The following is a 22,184-nucleotide window of genomic DNA, read 5'->3' on the forward strand; positions in this document are numbered from 1 at the left end:
TTTTCCCCTGACTTAGTATGTTTAACCCTCTTTGCTCCACTTGCACTCCAGTGCATTATTTTGTTATCCTTGGCAGATATAAATAGAGGGATTTGTACAGGAGCTCCAGCCACCCTGGCCAAACTAGTAATGAAGAACTCAACACAGGACTACTGATGTCCTCTTGGTCCTTCCCCTAAGGAATCATGCACAAAGCTTCCAGGACCACAGGGCTACATCTCCTTTCCCCAAGAATCATCTGATCATCATGTCAAGCTAAGGCTGAGACTGTATTTCTGAGTGTTCCTTCTCTGGAATACCTCCCCAATACAGGGTCTATTAAAATACAGGAAAAGCAGATGCATTATTCATCATGAGGGCCACCAAAAAAAAAAAAAAAGAAAAAGAGTCGAACATTTGATTTAACCACCACTACAATTACAGTTGTTGGCATCTGCAATTTGTAGCATCACACACACACATGCAGGGACAAACATAAGGTAAGTCTTGTTCATAACTCAAACTTGATTTCCAGCAAGTTTCATATATATATTATTATATACACTATTTATGGCTGTGTACTGGCAGTACAGAAAAAAGGATTAAATACACTCTCTCATGCACATTTGCACACACCCAAGCATACACACTATTTCCTGATCTATTGTGAATATACCAATGACAGGAATTGAAAAATAATTTTAAATTATCAAAGCTACATGGAAAGCTTTAAGCTAGCTGCTCATGGAAATAAACTTATTTCCAAGAGTGTTTCACTATTTCCGAAGTGTAGCTCATGCACATTTATGGGAAGAGGTTGCTAGAAACATTGTGCTGAAGGTGCACTGGGGATACTGAAGTGTTCAATAAGGAATCCTGTGAAGAAAGAGCAAATGCTGGAAGTAAGGAATGTATGACAGTGTATGAGAAAGATTAAACAAACTGAAAATATGAAAAATAATATGGGACTTAGTGGTCTTGACACACAGTAGGTATAATCTGAGCCTGCAACATGCCATTGAAACAAACACAGTGTGTCCATTCTGAGCTGTGCTGGTGAGAGCACAGCCAGCAGGCCCAGGGAAGCAATTCTCCTCTTTCCTCCAGGATTTATGAGCCCTCCAGAACAAGAAGGCTTTGACATACTGGAGAAAGTCCAGTGGAGGACAGTGGTGTCTAGAAAAAAGGTCTCCCCCAGATCTCACTGTGTTTTCCAATTCCCCAAAGGGAAGGGATAATTCCCCAAAGGGAAGGGATACAGAGAGAACAGAGTGAGCCTATTCTTGTGACAAGAACAAAGAAGCTGCAACAACGAAAATTCAGGTTATAAATGAAGAAAATATCCTTCATGAGGTGGTGACACATGGTAACAGGGATCTACAAAATCTTGGAGTTTGCATCCTTGGAGATATTCAAAACCCAACCCTATATGGTCCCCAGCAACCTGCTTTAAAAGTGATGTTGCTGTGAGCAGGAAGCTGGACTAGACAACTGTACAGGTGTTATCCAGCCTGAATTATCCCAAAAAATTATGTATCTGGATGGAAGAAGCCAGAAAGCTGGTCAAAGGAAGACAGGAGGACAAGAAACAGCATAAGGCACAGGATTAGCTCCATAATGAAAAAAACGGAGAAGTGCAAAAAGAAGCTAGAAAAGGGAATAAGCAAGAAAAACAGCAGGCAAGATCAAGACTGAGGAAGAAGCAAAAAAAAAAAAGAAAGAAAAGTCAAATGTCTGTTCACAAAGTTGAACTTTCCTCCCATAGGCAGGAGGGGTGAAAAATTCCACAAGAGTCATTCAACAATGAAGTCAAGTATTTAAGTTTCTACTGTAATATGCATAGTAGATTGGAGTAAGAGAAGGAATCAGTTCTTTCTTTTCCCTTTCCATGCCCCCAAGAAACCAACTAACCTTTTATCTCGCTTTTCCAAATATTTGAACTCAATCTTGCAAACTTCAGAGATATTTTAACCATGTACATTATGAAGAATTTTTCATTTGTAATATAAAAATACATGCACTTTTATCGCTTAAATCTCAAAGTTCACTATGCCCAAATAAGCTTCTTACAGCTTTTTACAGTTTTATAAGATATGGCCCCATGAGTCTAGGCCTATATAAAACAAAAAACTTTGCTCCCTCTTGGAGCTACACCACCAAATTAAAATAGTCCTGATCAGGCTTACAGCATTAGCATTTACCATATTACAATATCTTTCTATGATAACACAGATGCTCAGCTGCACTTGCTGCAATTGGGACTTGCTGCAGCCACTAAAAGAGAAAGCAATGCCCAAATTGTGTTTGTGTAAGCCAGGAAGACACCATGAAAGAAAAACCATTAAAAAAAAAAAAAAAAAAAAAAAAGAGACATCTGCACACTTACCCTATGATATCCACAATCTGTATCAAAATCAGCCTCAGGTGTAACAGTCAGTAAACAGGACAGCAAACCCTTGCATTTAGTAGAAGATTTCTGGGAAGCCAGATTACCTAGAAAGAGTTGAAAAGAGTTACTTTAACACACAAAGACAAAATCACCTATGTGTAATGAGAATAGGCTTCAAATAAATCACAGAGCTGGAATAAAAAAAAAAATAGAAAAAAAAGAAGAAAAAAGCTGCTCAATGGGAGACCACCATGATCAGAATAGAGAACTTAAACCCCAGAAGGCGACAGAAATTTGTTACAAAGCACAGAGTTACATGCTGGTAGGCACTCAGGGTTTAGCAAAGAACATCTAATACCCAAGGTAACATGGTGTTAACCCTCTAATCAAGGATGTGGAGGAGACCAGAAAGAGCACGATATTTTGCTTAATTAGTTGCTATCAAAGAGAGGATGAGTTCAAGCACTTGCAAAAACAAGGCAATCCAAGACTATTTAAAAGTTTAATACTGTTCTAGAGTCTTTGGTAACACAGAGCTTGCCCATGAAATCAAAATAATCCCTGGAGATAAATTTAAAGGAATATATCTCATTTTAATGCACAGAGTAAAATATCTATTCATTACAGCAAAGCAGTTTTATCCCTACAGTCTCCATTTCAGATGCAATACATATTGAAGTAATCTTTATGACAGGAAGTGGCATGTAATCCTGCAAGAATGAACTGCTGTCGTTATCTGCAAATCAATACAATTTTTTTTGAAGTGGATATAACTGTGCCTATTGATTTCACGTTTTTAGCCCTAGAGTTTCAGTTTCTACCAAGAAGATTCTTACAAATACAAGATTGCTGCATACATGTAACTGAGTTGAAAAAATCTGAATCTGAAGTTTACAGTGCACTTCCCTCTGCAATGCAATTGGGGCTTCTGTCCCATTGCCTCAGCTTAAGTCTTTTCTCATTTTATATAAACTTTACTTTTGTGTATTATTTATAATAATTTTGAAGTGGTAGAGTAACACTCCACTAATCCAACCTGCTAGCTATGGAAAGTTTAGCACGCAAAACATCCCCTTGGAAGTTATCTCCCTTCCCTGCTAGGGTATTATTTCAGAATATATGTATGACTTTTGCTATGTTTAAATAGCCTGACCAAGTAATTTCCCTTGTGAAAACCTGAAACTCATGCAGTGCTGAATATTTACAGCCCAAAGAAGTGTGGTGAAGGTGAGGATGGTAAAGGTATGAGCACACAGAAAAACTGAATGACTTATCCAAGGTCACTCTGTGGATCAGTCAGGCAATGAGCTCCATTAAGAGTTTAATAAAACTGCTAAATTCCTACTACATTTTTGCAAATGAAGCATACAGCAACTTTGGCTTGACTAGCTGACCAAATGGCTCATGCTGCAATGAATGATCTGTAATGAGAGCTGGCTGAAAGGCACAACGCACTATCGGCCTGAGAAACGAGGTAAAAAAGATCAAACTACTAAAAAAAAAGCTTAAAAGCATGAGATTAGAGCCAGATGAATGACATCCCAAATCAGGTTAAGAAAGCTGAAGTGCTGATAGAACTAAATCTGGCCAAAGACATCAAGGGCAAAACCAAATGCTTCTATAAGTGCTTTTGTGCCTACAGGGAAGACCTGTGAAAATGTTCAGCCTCTCCAGAAGGAAATGGGAAACCTAGTTACTTGGGATATGGAGCACGTTAAGGTACTCAATGACTTTCTTGCCTCAGTCTGAGTCACAGGTGATCTACCCACACTGCCTGAACTGCAGGCATGTGGGAAATGAAGAACCACCCACTATGAGAGAATATCAGAGCCAAGACCATCTACAGACCTGAAGGTGTTCAAGGCCATCTTTGAGTCGAAAGGAACTTTAAAGGTCATATAGCTCCAGGCAGAAAAAAAACTCTCTTCTGTCTAACCACTGTCCAGCTGCAGATTAGTTTATTGAAAACATAAGATGATGAAAGAGGAAGCACATGAAAGGCTGGGGAGAGTGTGGAAATGTGAACATCCTGCCCACATTATCCCTCATCACTATAGTTCAGTCCATCAAACAGGGCTCCATGCTCTTCCTAAACCTTTCTTCTTCACAGGTCTAGACTCATTTTGGAGCTGAGACTTTTCTAATAGCTGGTCTACTTATTTATTTACTTAACACTTCTTGTATATGTTGTTGTGACTTTTTAATTTACTTTTAATTGAGCATTTCTGACTTTCACAAGATAACCAAGGAATATACCATGGACTGCCTAAAAATGCTGAAACAAAAAGGGAATATTTTCTTTGTTTTGCTTTTAGTTTGCTGAAGAAAACCCAGTGTTTTCATGAAGCAGTTTATGGAAAGAAAAAAAGTGGAAATTACTCAAGGGAGCAATTTCTGTTTTGCATAGTGACTCATCATATCATAGTTACCCCATCATCTCCAAGGGCAACACTAGGCCAGAGCTACTCTGAAAGATCTCCCTAGGGAATCTTCACTTCTCAAAGCCATCTCAGGACTCTTGTTCCAGAACTTCACAGAATAGGAAAAAAACAATCGAGACTAATAAAAATAAAATGGGTTTCAGATAGGAAAGAAGCCAGAGTAGCCAATGATAGTTTTACGTAAAGGAAATCTTTTTCTCTCTCACCTCAATAATGAAAGACATGAAGAATATTTACAAAGCACATGGCAGGCTCTAGACAGCAGTGTGGTATAGAAAGGCAAAACAGAACTCACAGCTGGATACGGGACATCTGAAGAAAGAAGAATCAGAAGGAAACGAAGGAACAAGAAAAGCAATCACTTGTCACCATGAAAATGGTACATAAAGATGGGCCAAAGGTCAAAATCTGTTTGCTTACTCTTGGATACACAGTTCCAGAGAAGTGTAAAAAACCACTTGGGGAGATACAAAGACAGACTTAATGGTCTTTAACATACTGCAACTTACATGATTTACTAGCATTTGGGCGAGTTTTCTTTCCCCTGCTGTAGAAAATCTTGTTTGCTTACAGGAAAGGATGTTAAGCTTACCAAAACTTTACTGCAGTTACCATTGTGGGGGAGCAACACCTGCCAGGCAGTTCTGAACCACTAAAATAAAATATTGAAACTGGAAAAGGCAGAAACACAGCAAGGAGCTTCAACATCAAACCCAGGTTGTCTCTCATCATAGTGTATCACCCTGCACAGAGGTAAAACCTGCATTCCCTGTATTCTCATGTAGTTGAAGGTGCCTTACAGGCAGCCTTATCTCTCCTTTGGGAGTCTAACTACTGCAAAATAGACAGGTTAAGGATTCTGTCCTGTGCCCATGCTTCTAAATTAAGTGACTTGAAGCAACTGGATCTAAAGGTATGTACTTAGATACTGCATCTCCTCCTTTCTGAAGGAGAGAGCTCTTTCTTCAGGTTAAATCAGCTGCAGGCTACAGTATGAAAAGTTGGTGTCAGCTCACCTCTCATCTACACGAGTATCTTCATGCAGGGATGGAATAATCAGAAGTGCCTTTGGCATGAAAGACCTGGTGAGCGAGAAGCAGGTCTGCATCTTTTAGAGAGAGGAGCTTTATTGGACTCCCCTCTACTGTTCTGGGTTGGCCAAAGAAGAGTTCAGCTGCACCAGCAAACAATGAGATATGGTAACAGCACAAGCAACAAGCAGAAAGCTCAGCTTTTAGTAAATTAGAAAAGAAGCTTCCAAAAGGCAAGAGGGGAAGAGACAGTGATTTCATACAATGTCAAGCCAAAACCACATTTTTCTTATGCAGCAACGCACTATTTCAGAGCTTCTCTGTCAGAGACAAAGTATCCAAAAGCCATACAGCAGATCTGAAGAAAGGCAAGGAGCAGGCAGCGACATTTGGCAACTCAGTACAGGGAGGGACTCCTTGTTCCAGAGCCTCCCTGAATAAGAGATCACTTTCCCTGAATAAGAGATCACTTAACACAGAGCTGCAAAACATGGACCTCAGTGAGGATGCAATGCTCCATGCAGTGCCTTCCCACATCTCACCTGTGGTTGAAAAAAGCTATTTGGACAAGAAGGATGAAGCCAAGGATGTGGACATAGTTATTGTAGGTTAATTACCCAGAAAAAGTTTAATACAAAAATATTCTATGAAAGCCTGCCTGTGCAGACAAGCTATAAATCAACTCTGAAGCACTAAGTGCTTTTAAAATGCCCTTTACAAGATGCTGCGCCCTGCAAACAACCTCTCCTAAGTTAGGTACCACAGCCTGGGGCAGGGGCTGAAGTGCAGGAATGAAATACCAGACACAGAACACTCTCTCTGCAAATAAACAAGGCAAAGGAAAGCAAATCAGAGGGAGGGAGGAAAAAACCAACTGCAGCATGAAGTATGAGCACTTGCTAGGCAGGCAGCAGAAGGGTGCTACAGGCAGTGTATCTGCCGAATCAGACCAGTCACTGCACACTGCTGAGCTCAGCAGGGCTGGGAAGTTGTGTGGACACGGGAGGGAAGAACAGACCAACACACCCAAAGGTGTGAGTGCTGCCAGGCTGGGGACAGCTGTGTGCTGCTATCTTTATCTGTTATCTTTAGCATGTTTACCATGAAAAGCTTTATAATGCCTAGTGTAACCTGTTGTCCTGCTGTTGCCAGAAGCCAAGCAAGTGGTCTGAGAAGGGAATAATTACAGCTCCCACAAGAAGCTACACAGGCTCAGAAGTTCAGCCGAGCTGCAGCCAAGAGTTGCAGGCTGGGATAGAAAAAATAAAGCACAGGGCTGGAAATGAAGGATGCATCCCTTTTCAGAGTCCCACCAGACTTTATGGAAAGGAGTGACTCCTCTGCACCACGATGTCTGCAGAACATTATTGTTATGTTTACCCTAATATATTATTTATTACAGAATTTACAGCTCTCTCTTCTCCCCAACTGACAACCAGCCAACTACTAATTTGCAAGCTAAAATGCTGTGAGGTCTGTAGATCCCAGGGCATTTGCAAGCCATAAGGATTCTGAAATGCTTGGGAAAAGCCTGGCAATGCTGCCAGTCCTCACTAAGGTCCAAAGAATGTAAGCCACAGCCACCTAAACTAAGGAACTACCTGAGAAAAAATTACTAGAGAAGGATGTCTGCACATGCATAATGTTCAAATACTTATAGAAAACTTTTTAGCAGCAACAAATGAGAGCATCACTGTACCTTCACCTCTGGGTTTGAAATGATAATTGCTAGACACCTAAAGCTACTTGGTATGTTTTACTGAGTTTCTCGCAATCCCACTGATCTCTCTGAAAACAGGCTGGGAACTATGAACATCTCTTTATCAAAGATTTAGACACACAGCAACCCCTGAGGTCACTCTGTGCAACAGCTGAAGTCCCCAAACTCAAATGCTGGCCTGTGTTTCAAAGGGTTAATAAGTGGAAAGGGAAGCGGAGAGTAATATTTACTCAGTATTCCCCCTGTTCCATAACATCAACAAATTAACTCCTCTGTGACATCACATAACTTTTGAGAAAACATTTGTGGTTTAGAACTGGCTGTTGAGTTTGTATTCCTGCCTGGATAATCACTTCTTTAAAAGGAAGTATACATCAGTAATATTCATGGGGAGCTTCATAAGAGCTTGGCAAACAGTTCTGACAAAATAAAAACCTCAAACATAAGGATTACTCATAAAATGCTACATCAACAACTCTTTTGACAGACATCTGGATTATGCTCCTCTTTAAAGGGGAAAAACAAAGATGTCACTTCGAAGTTTAAATGGAAACACTGAAATATGCCATTAAAAATACCACATCATAAACAAACTATTTTTGCAAACTCAAATGCAATGAGCAATTATGACAAAGTTTGCCAAGATAATTTACACATGCCTTTTCATTTTAAAAATGCTTTCAAAACACTAAAAGATGTACAGATTACAGGTTAGTAATGAGTTTGCAGCCCTAGGAGATCAGCTAGCCAACACTAATAGTCTGTGAAGTCCCATTTTTTTTTTTTTAAATGGCCTTCAGTTAATGTTGCAAATGAAGTAAAAGCATAAACACCAAGCCAACTGAATGAAGTTCCAGAAAGAAATGCAAATACTTTAGGAGGCCATCCTTAGAGCATGTAATTCACTATTCCTCCCCCAAACCATGTTAAACATAGAATTGCTTTATCCACATGACATTAAGTTCTGTGGCATGCTGTAGTTAAGACTCAAAATGAGATCACTCTTAGGATGCAAGTAAAAACTTCTAACTCATTCTCGGTTTATTTACTTTTTAATTCCCACTAAAATCTCAAAAAAAAGCTGCTGATATGTCTGGGCTTCAAAAAAAGCTATGTAAAATATTCCCATGCAAAAATATTCCCATGTTTATTCAAAAATTACGGAGCTCGAATGGATCATAAGTGTTCAGTTAAAAATTCTTAATTCTAATAGTGAGGGTTCTTAAAAGACAAATACATACAATCTAGTGAAAAAGTAGATTGCCTTAAAGTAGAGACAACTTCACAATTCACTGAAGTCCACTCCACAATTCACTGGATTTGCTGAGATTGGATGAAGGTCACAGAATCACAGAATTGTTTGGGCAGAAGGAACCTTAAAAATCACCTTGCCACACCCCCTGCCACGGACAGGGACACCTTCCACTAGACCAGATTGCTCAGAGCACCATCAAACCTGGCCTTGAACACTCCCAGGTCTGGGGCAGCCACAGCTTCTCTGGGCAACATGTGCCAGTGTCTCACCACCCTCAAAGTAAAAAAACTTCTCTCTAACACTTAATCCAAATCTGCTCTTGCAGTTTAAAGCCATTCCCCCTTGTTCTTGTAGGAAGTCTCTCTCCAGCTTTCTTACTGCTGCCTTCCAGTACCTAAAGGGGGCCTACAAGGTCTCCCTGGAACTTGTTCTTCTCCAGGCTAAACAACCCCAATTCTCTCAGGTCTTTCTTCATAGGAGAGATGCTCCAGCCCTCTGATCATCTTCATGGCCCTAAGAAGAAGATCCCTGGTGACTTTGCAAGTGCAAGTGCACATTGTAGGGTCCTCTCCAGCTTCTCATCCACAAGCACTTCCAATTCCTTCTCCTCAGGACTGCTCTCAATCCATTCACTGCCCAGACCCTTTTTGTGCTTGAGATCATCCTGATCCAGGTGCAGGACCTTGCACTTGGCCTTGTTGAACTTCATGAGGTTCCCACATTCCCCCTTCGCAAGCCTGTCCAGGCCCCTCAGGATGGCATCCCTTCTCTCCAGCGTGTCACCTGCACCACACAGCTCAGTGCCACCTGCAAACCTGCTGAGGGTGCCTCAGTCCCACTGTCCATGTTGCCAACAAAGATGTCAAACAGCACCAGTCCCAAAACTGACCCCTGAGGAATGCAGCTGATCACTGTTTTCCATTTGGACATTGATGCATTGATCCCAACTCTGAGTGCAACCAACCAGCCAATTTTTTATCCATCAAGTGGTCCAGCCATCAAATCCACATCTCCACAGTTTAGAGGCAAAAATTTCACATGGAACAGCAACAAATGCTTTGCACAAGTCCAGGTAGATTACATCAGTTGTGCTTCCCTTATTCACCAACACTCTTAACCCCACTGTAGAAGGTCACCAGATTTGTCAGGCATGACTTGCCCTCAGTGAAGTCAAGCTGGCTGTCACTAGTCATCTTGTGATTTTCCATGTGCCTTAGCATAGTTTCCAGGAGAATCTGCTCCATGACCTTGCCAGGCACTGAGATAAGACTGACTGGTTTATAGTTCCCCATGTCCTTTTTCAATGGGAGGTATGTTTCCTCTTTCCAAGTCAGTGAGAACTTCATGATACTGACACAAATTATCAAACCTGATGGATAGTGGTTTAGTGATGTCATCCACCAGTTCCCTAAGAACCCACAGACACATTTCATCAGGTCCCACAGACTTGTGCCTCTGCAGCTTCCTTTGCTGTTCTCAAACTCATAATCTCCTACAGCAGGTTCTTAATTTTCCCTGTCACTGCCTTTGCCTTCTGCAACTCAGGCAGTGGGGTTGGAGTACCTGTCAGTGAAGACCAAAGCAGAAAAATCACCTGTCCCTGCCCTCCCTTTAATCCTGTCTATAAGCTCTCAGTCTGCTTCTCCTCAATCCCCAGGAAGAACTCCATGCACTCCAGCTGGCCACTAACACTTTTTCCTCGTTTCCACCACCTGCACTCTGTGAAGAACCTACATCCTTCTATTCCAACATTCCAGTCACAGGAACCATCCCAGCATGTCTCCACAAGGCCAGTAAGACCACAGCCCTGCAGGCATGCACGTCTCCACGTCCCCACATCTGCACACTGGCATTAAATTGGGCCCCTGAGGAAGCTGGCTTGGATTCAGATACTCTCCTGCAGATCTGCAATTCCCTCTCCAGGCTCTGGGCATCTCCTGCTGGGAATGCCATCAAACTCATAGGGGTGGGATGGATTGAAGTTCCCTTCCACTGGCAATTTTAGTTTAAAACCCTCTAAACTTTTAGTTTAAAGGTAGCAGGCAAAGAAGTACATTTGTTGAAGTATATTTTATTTCTTTGTTGAAGCGAAGACCAGCAAAGATATCTTCTTCTGAAATAGTTTCAAGGCATTGAGATGAAAAGACTGAAAGTTTTAGGACAGCTTGACTAACATATTTTCTCAATGTCAATGCTTCACTGAAGCAGCTGGAGAGACTCACATTAAAAGCACTGAAACATTTGAGACTGAGAAGACCTCAACTTCTTTGACACCATGAACTGACTTTCTGCAGTTCAATGTCTTTTCCAGATATTTGTCAAAAGTCAACAGAAGCAGAACAAAACTTGTTGGTTTGCTATTTCCTGATAGTTTTTTAGTACAAAGCCCTACTCTTCTAGTAAGACTCTCAGAGACTGCTGGGGAGTCAGGTAACATAACCAACTGCAGGTGATGTAAGAGCAGCCAGATCCTGCCTTTTGTAGTGTGGGAGAAATGCTAGTAGGCAGCTGGAGAGCAGCAGGATAGGATCAGGCTGCTGCAAAAAAAGTCAGGATGGTGGCAAAGTAAGTACTTGGCTCTTCAGAATCTTTGTGTCCCTCCTTGTCTTATCTGAAGCCTTGCACAATGCCAAGAAACCAAGCAGGAACTGCACTTGGTTCATGATGTACCAGAGACATGAGGGATGATGACAGCTCATTCTGTTGGGTCTGATGCTACAAAAAGGAAAGGGAGAGCACAGTACCATAGCTTGGAAACAACAGCCTGTGCTCAAAAGGGCAAAAGCAACCATTTCTCTTATGATGTGAACTAACACTGCCATATGCCAGGAGAATGCAGCATCCCTATGCAAATAAGGCTCTGAGAACTTGACCAGAGCAGGGAAAACCATATCCTCTTCACGGGGACCAACATACTTTTAACAGACTGCATAATCATAGTAGTCCTTTTTTGACCTCAGCCTGATTCTCTTGTGCATTATAAGGCACATGACTTAATTTGTTGCTTTTTTTCAGGAAGAAAAAAACCCCAAACTGTCATAGTTACCAAAGTTCTAGTGATGCCTTCTGGTGCTGGCAAAAGATTTTAGTGATTAATTATTCTGGCTGTCAAAACCTATTTGGGTTTTTTTCTTCATTATTTATTTTGAATTTTCTTGGCTTTCATTTCTAGACAAGGAATTTTGCTGTAATTTTGTTAAACAGACCAAAGATGCTTTCTTAAACTTTACCAAATAGAAAAGCTAATAAATTCTTTCTTTCTCTTGGATTAGGGTAATTAATGTCTGCAAGAAATCCCACAAGCTGTAAGGTGTGTTTTTCCACCCTTAGCCACCATCATCACTCTACTACTTTACATCTAATCTGTCTCCCAGAGGTGCAGACAAACCTGAACACAACATTCTGGGAGCGTCTGCAGTATGGGCAGACTCAGATTTAGTACAACCTCTCTAAAGTTCTCCTATGGACCTACACAGAGATTGGTGACACAGGCAACAAAAGCTTTATTCTACAAGCTCATGTTCTCTTACTGTCAGCTCGGGGTGGAGCAATGGCTCTCTCTCCTCTCCAGTGACTTCAGAAGAAGTCCAGGACAACTGGCTTAGAAGAGGGTGCAAAATTGAAAAGTGAAGTTGGGCAATTTCAGTTCCCATCCCTCACACCTGTAAAATCCAACTATATCTATGTTTCCATAGTGTTCTTGCTTCTTAATCAAAATAGTTTCACCAAGTATTTATGGCTTCACCTTGCAGAAGCCATACATACCAAATTAGCAATCACATTAAAAACACTTAATAGGTACCAGCTTAGCTTGGCAGGATCTGTTTTCCAGAAGCTCATGTTGACTGGCATTAATTATAATTCTCTTATCCAAGCCTTTACAAGCTGTCCCATTTATTACATCCTAATTCACTATTAAAATGGTAAGAGTCAAACCCTCACACCATTGAGGCACAGGTCTTAGTCACTCTGCCAAAGGAATGAACCAAACTTCCAAAGCTGACAGCCAGCAGCACACCAGAGTAATGGAGCCCTAAATCCTCTCTCTCCACCTCCTAATGGCAACACTATAAAAAGACCTGTGGCTTAATTTGTCATTCCCAAAGAAACAGCAGAACAAGCAGATCAGTTACAAAAGATCCCCTTTAGAGAAAAGAAAACAAGCAAAGACAGAAGAGGAAGTGTGGGAGGTGCGCAGGTTACAGTCAATCAAACTTTGGATTCCATAAGAATAATTGGAAAAAGAAGCAATTCCTTCACAGTGAGAATTTGTTCTCCAGATGCAAATTGTTGAATTTAGCACGTATGACCATCACAGAATTCATTCAATTGTGTGAGGAGATCATGCTGTTAAAATTGAGCTGCTAGATTTAATTTAAGAATTAGGTTATATAAAAACATAGGGTTTAGGTTTTGTACATATGGTGCCAAGAAACTTTCAGCAGCGGGTAGCCTGAGCACTAACCTTCCCTAAGGAGAAACAGCACTTCTCGCAGTCATCCAGATGCCTACATACAGATAAGTGGAGAAAAATAATTTTCCCAGAGGATTTATATTATCCTGGCCATCACATATTTTCAGTTGCACAGTAGGTGGGTGACACATCACTGCTACCTCCAGCACCTCCCAACTAGCAAGCTTCCTCAATAAGCCTGGGTGACAGTCTCCACACAACTACTTTGAATTGAGGCACTACAATAAGTAATTTTCCATTGTTAAATTACTGCCATCTTCCTCATGCTTTGCTGTATCTGTGTGGCGATGTAGTGGTTCCCTTGATGCTCCTGTCTACAGCTCTGACTAAAACACATGCAAGTTCAGCAGCTGCAAAGACAGCAGAGAGCTTGCCTGTGTCTAACAAGCCAGCACTGGCACAGGCAGGAAGGTACTCATTTTTACAAGTCAGATAGCACCCATGGAGAAGACGACTGTTATTTGTCTTATAGCCTCAGGCAGTGTCCTGCAGCCTGTCATCAAAGGCTTTGAGTAAGACGACCACACTCCCATTTATTGACAAAGAATATGCTGATGACAGAGAGAATGTACGATGATCATGCTCCAGCACCAGGGATGCTGCTGTTTACATCCTCATTTTTTAACTCATGGCCTAACAGCAATGTCAGGATTAGTAAAAAGGCCTTCTCTCCCCAGCTCCAGCTCTCTGGTGATGTACTTTTCAGGTGCAAGCTCTCCATCCCATCTGTTACTTTCATCCAAATGCTCCTCACTCAGTATCCTCCCTCTCTTACAGTCCACATTTGTCACATGCGTAATTCAGAGACTCTCAAAACGCTCCCAGCCTTCACATGACTTATCCAGACAATTCTCTGGTCCAAGACCACTTCCACAAACACCATGCCAGAGGTACACACAGTTGAGAAGAAAGTCTATCAAAATTGTTTTGCTGAGCTGTAGGGCTTCTGCAGTAACTAGGATTCAAAGATGTGCAAAATAATGAATTTCCTAACAGTCCATGGATGTTGTCTATTCTCCAAAGAATTTCAAATATGCTGGTATCTCATGACCCATCAAACAGGGAAATCCAGTTACCAGTGTAAGAGAAAATGCTTCTTCTCTCGCTTTTAACCAGTTCTTTCTTCCCTCTCCCACATCAAATCCCACTCTGTGTATCAATCCATCAGTTGGTAACTTCTGAACAACATTACTGCAATTTTTATGAAAACATGGGCGTGATCTCAAACCCAATGGAAAGAAGTCAATTTATCTCTGATATCTCAAGCACAGAACTTACAGTTTGACACCAGGCCCTCAACTAAGATGCAGTGTGAGCAAGCACCCATCACCTTCAGAGAAAAACACTGTTGTTCCAAATTCTAGAAGTGAGACTAAAAAAATGGTCATTTTAATCAAAATATCAAGGACAGCAAAGTTAATCTGTAACTCAGTTTATACACATCTCTGTATGATTCACCCATTTCTTTGGACACATTCTCCTAAACTGCAGTAGACAGCCCCAGAATTAATCTTTGTGATTGCAGGGATAAGTTTTTACCAGGAGAAGAGCACGGACATGGGTTATTAATGAGAGTCCTGATCAAGTACATATTCAGTTCAAATCACTTGCTAAAAAGTTATCCTCCTATAGGCTATATAAATACATAATACATCTACATTAACCTGGGTGACACTGGAGCAGCCTTTCCAGCAATCTGGACTACTTTATCTCCAAAGTAGACTCTTATACCTCATTTGAGTGAGTGAGCACACATTTTAAATAATGACGAGAGACTCCAATTTTCACATTTTCATGGATGCAGTGTCAAATCTATTTGTAATAGGATCATCTATTATCTGTCAGTACTGAGCAAACTAGGTGAGAAAATAATGGTTAGTAGTATATTATCTGGAATCTTGATGAAAATTAGAAGGAAGCAAGTGAAGGTGTTGAAAAACAAAAGTGTTACTTGTTTATTGATTAATGCAACCAGACTTGACTTCAGCTATTTCTAAATGGAAGATCAGAAGTCACTGGTGGTTTTTTTTCCAGCAGAAGTTAATTTTCTCCACCTATTCAATTTTAAACATGGAATATTTCATCCACTGAAGCACTCTTGCTCTTCACACTACAGATATTTTTAGATTTTGTTAGTAGAAATCTAATCTAGAAATCTAGTATATTTTGTTTTAAGCAAAACTTAGACCAGTGCCAGAGAGGAAGAAATCTTGCTACCAATTCATTAGAGAAATACTGAAGGTGAGTTTCATCCCACCTTTGTGGCCTCTATGTGGACAGACACGCTGCTCTTTATTCAGACTCCCCATAGGGTAACAGAAAGCTGGAAGGCTGGAGTATCTATCTCCTTGTCCATTTTCTCATCTCCAGCCTACAAAACCAAGGTGAACACAACACAGGAAGACTTACTGCCCCAAGGTTTTCCTTCTTGCAAAAAAAAAAATGTACATATTTGTGTGCCTACATGGGGATTAGCAATATAGTAATTACAGACAACTTTAGTCCCCAATGCAGCATCAACCTCTCTGAAACCAGATGAAAGAAATACTTGGTGGTAAGGACTAAGGACACCCATAGCTCACTTGTTCTCTTCACTTCCATAGACTGTGTTCAGGTGTAAACTTCTAATCAGTTCTGTGGCAAGAGGAACCAACAATAACCTCTGTCACCTCCTACCACAGCTCAAATCTTCCATTGCTTTCAGGGCTGCTGCTAAAAGCAGCATTGGAAAAGCTGCTGGGAGCCAACACGGACTGAGGAATTGGGATTTGCTTCTCGATCCACTCAAAACCTGTGCTGGCCAATGGAAAGAGGGTGAGGAATCCACACTGAGGGGGAGGACAGGTCTCCTGCTGAAGTTACGCACTGGAACAGTGGAAACAGGACCTGAATACACCCACATGGGAAAAAAAAGTAACCAAAACAAAAATTGTACAGTAAATGAAAACATCCTGCTTTGGTGACAATATGTAATTTTAATGTTTGGTTGTTTTGGTTTTTTTTTTTGTCAGGGCCATTAAAAGAATCCTTTGAGTTACGCAAAAAATACTTTTATTTTTAGTGGCTCTAAATTAAACAGTCCACTAAACAGAAATACTGTTACAAGACAGTGAAATAATCTTTGTTTCCCTTAAGAAAGTATAATGAAATTCATACTAAGTTGTATTAAAACAAATATTTCTCAATTACATGAGATTAAAATGTAATAATTTCAGATTCAATTTAAAAAACAAAGTATTAAAACTCTGGTTTAATATAAGGGTTTAAACAGATTAGGGTTTAAAGAAAATTTTATTGGATGTGTTAGATGATCTTTAAAATCCCTATCAACCTAAACCATTCTGTTATTCTATATCACTGAATTCTCTTCAGATTATGAGCAAAAAGATAACAACTTGGAATTATACATCTAAAGTCAACTCAAGCATGTTTGTATATTAAAAAGTACAATAAGTTAATTTCATAACTGCTAATATATTTGTCTTTCTCTTTGGTAATCCTTCTCAGGAAGTCTGCTTTTTTCAGCCTCAGCCGTCCAGAAGTACATTTTTATTTTGTTTGTTTCAACACAGCCAGCTGTTACCCAGAAAGTATTTTCTTTACTGGGACCAATTCACTGAACATAAGACTAAGGAAAGTTAATTTCTCAGTCACAGGCTGAAAAAAGGGAACCAAGTGGGAAAGATAATATAGTCTAATATCAAAGCCTTACAGGCATGAATCTATAATAATCAGCTTAGGTCCCTAGAACTACATGAAAGTATTTTTTAAAAATCTCAATACAGCATCTCAGTGCACAGACACCGGAAGTTTACATAAACATAATTCTCTGAAACTAACGAAACTTAACTCTAAAGCCTAGGAATACATACATTATGGGGTAGGTTCTGACCCAAGGAGGACACTGGTATCCAACACACAATTTTGGCAAGTTTTACAGGTTTCTATCCATGGTGACTACAGGTCTCATTCCACTGGAGTATTCCAGAAGCAGGGATGAGACCCTGGCCTGTGGTCTGGTGCCATAACCATCCGATCCTGTGAGTAATAACCACCAGTTCTACTTTGTTCTGCATCTCTCCCATCTCTACTTAAAACAGAGTTTCACTGATTGTAGCTGTACAAAAGAAAAAAGTTTGCCATGGATTAATCTGTTAAAAATTTAATTAAGCTACATTATTTGTTACTTTGAGAATATAAAGTTTTAAAACCTAATAGTGTGCAGAGATAAAAGCATATTATTACAATTAGCAAAGAGTGGTATAAATTTAAGATATTTCATTGCAATTCATAACATTTCAATTATTACTAACTGGAGTATATTAGGAAAATAAGTTATATGCAACACAGAACAAAAAGAAATCAATTACTTCTGTGAGTATTTCTTTGTTTTAACCCTAAATAATTTAAATCCTAAAGACTGCAGTCATTTTGATTTAGAGCATTTCACCCTGACATATATTTGGCGTAAAAAACAGAGGTGCAGTAAATCATCTCTAAAGTAACTGAGTATACCAGGACAGAGGGAGAAAGGAACTATGCTAGAGATCAAAAACACTTCAAGAAACTATCAAGGCAAAGAAGAAAAAGCTGGACAGGATGTCAATATGAAGCAGCTTCATGCCAGGAGCACCTTAATCAGTGAAGCAAGAGGAGGAAGGCAAGATGATTCTGGGCGAGCTGCACTGGAGCACGTGGCCTGTGTCAAATTCCTGGGGTCCATCACCCTCTTAATGACCCACCAGAGAGGAACAAAATATGCTTTTGCTGAGTGCAAACCACAACTGACAGGTGAATGGAGGTCTGCAGCTTTATTCTGAATGTTCACCTGAATGCTTAATGGGCCGGGAAAAAAAGCCATTTGTGGAGTTCTGCTTTTTCAGTAATTTCTCTAATTATAAAGTGATTTCAAGCACTGCTATTGTTGCAACCAGTCTTTTCCTATTAAGACCCATTGTTTAAGAAGCTGTGTGTGAGCACCGAGAACCCCCGCACGCCAAAGTGAGCATCTCCTGCATGTCACTTCCACCCAGCCATCACTCCTCCAGCAGGTAATGCACACATTATCTACGCTGACCTCTCCTTAATTTATAGCACCTCTATGTCATAAAACAATTATCCGCATTTGACACGAGCAGCACTCGGTAGCTTGAAAAGCAATTAAAATTTAGGAGCTGTCTCTTGCAACAAAAAGGCATTCAGAGAAGCCGCGCTTCAGAAAAGTTGCGGCACGCCAGCCATCAGTCTGATTCTGCCTCTATCAATCACGCGGGGCCTCGCTAAACAGCAAAGCACAGGCAAGCAAACAGCAAATGTTTACGAGGTGCAGCTGGTGGTACTTACGTTAACAGCAAAAGCAGCATCGGTTAAATTAACATTCTTCATTCTTTCATTGCTCATTATGGTTTGACAGACATACCCGCAGTCCACATAAATGACTTAGAGCAAGAGAGCTGTCTAGCATCCTGCCATGAAACAAGACCACCTAATGGGAGCAGCCACTGTAATTAAAACTCTGAAAACCAAGATTTATACCAGTTTAAGGATGCAGTGGTGGGTATTATGACCTACTTTAAATTTATTAAAGGAATCGTGAAAGCCTGAGCCGTTACTCAAGTGAAAAGTTAAGAGCCTACCATTTATGATATTTGTCCGATAAAAGGGACTCAAGAAGTCTTTTGATCTAGGAATCGTTTCTGTTGTTTCAGGTCTGGAGATGCAGGGGGAGAGGAAAGAAAAATATATTACTCAAGTATTAACTAATCAGCTTCCCCAGGAGAACACTCTCTGTAAGTCGTACTCGTTCAAGTCCACAAGATTTTCTTTGATGGAGAATTGCAGCAACTGGTTCTGCTTAAAAATTTACAGCCACAGTTAATCTCTTGGATCAAGAAAAGTTAATTTCATTAATTTAAGGCTGTAGTCATGGAACTCTGTCAGAAATTAACACCATACTAGAAAAAGGGGGTGGAAACCCACCAGTATTTATTAAAAGCATCTCCAAAGCACCAGAATGGGATTTGACCAAGTAACAGAATCAGCTCAGAGTACTGCAATTCAAGAACATTAAGGAAGAATTAACATAAACATGAAGAAAAGTATGTTAAAAAAAAACCCACATTGATGTGTAGTTACACACCACCTTTAAAACAGTATGAGAATGAAACTTAATACTCCTAGCTCTTAAAACAGATTAGATCACGAAAGATGATTCAGTGTTTGCAGAAAGTGAGAAGCAGTGAGGAGCTTGCCTTGTGCTCCACTCCCTGCCAGGCACCATGTGAGGCACACCAGGGCAAGGCATGCACAACATGGGATACTGGGTGGCCAGGAGACTAGCATAAGCCGAGGAAATACTACAGAGAGGAATAAATAATGAAATCTGGCCCTCTGCAGGTAGGTAAAACCCTCACTTCTGTTTCCCAGGAGTGATCTCCCTGCTGGAATTTGCTCCGTTTCATCTCCCTTCCCCTCTGCCAAGAGCAATAAAAAGTGGAGCTTTTTTGCCTTTTCCCCTTAAGCAGTTAGAAAGAGCTGTTCCCTTTCCCTCCAATGCCTCAGTGGCTAAAGCACTTGTCTTAAACACAGACATCTGTGCTTCAAATCTCTCCACTGCCTGAGACCCAAAATCCCACCTGAAATCAGCCCCAGGAGCCAGCTACAACCATCAGGCTATCAAAGCATGGTGTGGGATGTGAGCATGCATGTAGAACTTTTCCCACTTCTCCCAGCAGGGAGGAAAGCAAACCTGCTCCCCACCACAGCCCTACCACACGGGCCAGAAAAGGCTGTGCCATCTCATGTCACACACCTGTATGCACACCACACACTTGTGAGCTCCAGGCATCAAAAAAAAAAAAAAAAGAAAAGAAAAGAAAAGAAAAAACCCACTAAACAGAACATCAAAAAGGCTTTTGACTTAAATATCACACCAGTAAGATGCATTTAGCACTCAGTGCCCATTCTCTAGTACACTGTAGCTGCCACTCCATTTGCCCAAACTCCCCTCCAGGATGCATTTCTGTCCAGCCTGTTTCCACAGATGTGGCCACACCTGGGCACAATTTAGGGAAAGCCCTCATCCAAAACCTGGCCAAGAGCATGTGGACATCACCCAAATGTGCAAGTACACTTGAGCCTGTGCCTTGGCCCTGTTTAGTTTACTAATATAGATACAGCTATACAGTATCAAACAAAAATAAAATTACAGCATTTAAAGCAATCTCTGGAATAGAGCCTAAAGAGGACTGTACCAGCAAACATCTGGATGACCTAAGTCACAAGTGAGGGCTTCAGCCCATGCTGCTTTAACTGCAGCTCACAATCATTAAGGCTGGAAAAGACCTCTAAGATTGTGTAGTCTAATCATTAAACCAGCACTGCAAGGTCCACCACTAAACCTAAGCACATCTACACTTTTTTTTTTTTTTTAATGCTTCAAGAGATGGTGCTTCCACCACTTCCCTGCGCAGCCTTTTCTAATGCCTGTCCACCCTTTCAGTGAAGAAATTTTTCCTAGTAATCAATCTAAATATCCCCTGGCATAGTTTGAGGCCATTTCCTTTTGCCCTACTGCTTGTTAACCAGGAGAAGACAAACCCCTACCTGGCTCCAGCCTCCTTTCAGAGTCTTGTAGAGAACAGTAAGATCCTACCTGAGCCTTCTCTTCTCCAGGCTGGATACCCCCAGTTCCTCCTCATAAAACTAGTGCTCCAATTTAATGAGGCCAGTGCTGGGTGAAGAACCAGCTCCCTCAAACCTCACATTTGTTGGGATAGCTACTCTATTTCCTGTGAAACATTCCCACTTCTGGCAAGACATACCAGGCAGGGAAGGGAGTTAATTACATAAGGGCATATCTGTGTTTTAAGAGCTCTTCTGCAAGGACCCCATTGCTTTCTCCTCTGGCCCAGCTGCTTCTCACCCAGAAGGTTGGTTTACAACAACGCAAGAGGGCTGAGCAAAAGCTCCCTTGGGAACTTGTTAGCACAAATCTTGTTTTCTTCCTTGGTATCTCCAAACTGCTGGGCAAAGGCTCTGGTTGCCCCAAGGGAGAACACACAGCATCTCCCCAACAGCTAGGGTGACAGTCTCCTGTGCCGAGATGGAATTCCCAGCTAACCTTCACATAAAATATATGCAACTTAATTCACCAAGAAAAGCTGCCTTTTTTTTTTTTTTTTTTTTTTTTTTCCCTGGGAAGTTCAGCAAGTTCCAGGAAGTTTCTTGCAATATTTGCCTGATGGCTGCAGAGAATGGATCTAGAGTGACTTGCTCCCACCCATTTCACTGAAATCCTTTCATCAGGGACTTTGCTGCATGGGAGTATAGTTTTGCTTTACCACAATGAAATGACACGAATATCTGTAGATGAATGCCATTTGGGACAAACATCGGGAGAATGGCTGGAAAATACAGAAGTTTGTGTTAGTTTTGCAATATAGTTCATCCATAATTTAATATAGGTAATTCTGTTAGAAGAATTTTGCCTGTCACAGAAAGATATGAAGAAACAGCGCTCTCCATCTGTTTTATTACATTGTTGTGGTTTGTTTTTTTTCCCCAAGAGATGGCTAAGAAGAACTTAACCTGAACAACTGACATTGTTCAACTCTTGTATATTCCTCAGCCAGAACAGATATACTCTGCTTCCTAAAAACATGTTTACTCAGTGCTGGAACATGGAAATGCTACTTACTGTCAATCAAAAGACTAAGCACAGACTCAGATATGTAAACTCTGGAGATTTATGTTTTCACCAGATGACATGTTCAAATTTCAGGGGTCATGTGCTAAAAAGCCATTCAATTTGTTTTCCCCTCTTCACATCAGTTTGTAATATTAGTTTCCCCAAATTCTGCCTGGCTGGCATCTTAGAAGCTCATAGACAAACTA

At 40.8% G+C, this 22,184-nt stretch overlaps 1 protein-coding gene across 5 annotated transcripts in view; it reads right to left on the reverse strand.

The window, feature by feature from the left end:
• KLHL29 (kelch like family member 29) overlaps window positions 1-22,184 on the reverse strand; it is a 386,612-nt gene that overhangs the window by 318,076 nt on the left and 46,352 nt on the right. For 4 of the 5 annotated variants that reach the window (XM_030269454.4, XM_030269456.4, XM_030269453.4 and 1 more), the window contains exon 2: window positions 2,366-2,472. The exons of the other annotated variant lie outside the window; for it this stretch is intronic. The gene's annotated coding sequence lies outside the window, so the exon portion shown is untranslated. The remainder of the gene's footprint in view (window positions 1-2,365; window positions 2,473-22,184) is intronic. 5 annotated transcript variants of the gene reach the window in all.

This window comes from Taeniopygia guttata, chromosome 3, assembly GCF_048771995.1.
Source record: "Taeniopygia guttata chromosome 3, bTaeGut7.mat, whole genome shotgun sequence".
In the NCBI taxonomy this organism is placed as follows: Eukaryota; Metazoa; Chordata; class Aves; order Passeriformes; family Estrildidae; genus Taeniopygia; species Taeniopygia guttata.